We start from the raw sequence: 680 nt of genomic DNA, 5'->3' as shown, positions 1-680 counted from the left end.
TAGATAGATAGATAGATAGATAGATAGATAGACACATAGATAGACTGTTGACTGTACCAAAGAAGCTGTGCTGGAAATCAGTGCACACTGGGAAATTATCAGTGTCTTGGCTCCGGTTTAATGTTTCTTTCTTCTCCTTCAGTGGGTCTCCTGGAGCCTCGTAACCTGCGTGTTTCAGATGAGTGGTACACTCGTTTCCGTGTGTCCTGGGACCCTGTACCTGCGCGGGTCAACGGTTATAATCTGGTCTATACCCCAGTGGGTAAGAGACCATTTTAGATGATTTTACCGTGTTGTCATAATCTAGACATGCTGTTGTAGGTCATGCTGACACATGTTCTAGTAAATTCTGTTCCACGTGTTGTTCCAGGCACGGATAACACCATGGAAGTGTTTGTTGGAGATGTTACTACACACATCCTGCCCAACCTGCAGCCTGGCACCACGTATGACCTGAAGGTTTATGCTCAGTATGATGCAGGAGTGAGCGGCGCTCTGGTCGGACAGGGAACCACCTGTACGTGCTTGTTTCTTTGACTGAGAAATCGTACGGACATGTTACGAGATTGTTTTAAAACGCCTGCTCTAACTGTGAAATGCTGTTTGCAGTGTACCTCAATGTGACTGACCTCATTACATACAACGTCGGCTATGACTCCTTCTGCATCAGATGGACGCCT

General features: G+C 46.3%; 1 long non-coding RNA gene across 1 annotated transcript; it reads left to right on the top strand.

Moving 5' to 3' along the window:
* The first annotated feature begins 145 nt into the window (after window positions 1–145).
* Window positions 146–680, top strand: LOC107735220 (uncharacterized). The gene is made up of 3 exons (XR_001639333.1): window positions 146–262; window positions 371–517; window positions 610–680. It is a non-coding gene; the product is annotated as an uncharacterized LOC107735220 (long non-coding RNA).

This window comes from Sinocyclocheilus rhinocerous, unplaced genomic scaffold (assembly GCF_001515625.1).
Source record: "Sinocyclocheilus rhinocerous isolate Xijiao unplaced genomic scaffold, SAMN03320098_v1.1 C35877894, whole genome shotgun sequence".
Classification (NCBI taxonomy): Eukaryota; Metazoa; Chordata; class Actinopteri; order Cypriniformes; family Cyprinidae; genus Sinocyclocheilus; species Sinocyclocheilus rhinocerous.
This window is presented reverse-complemented; position numbering and strand designations above follow the sequence as displayed.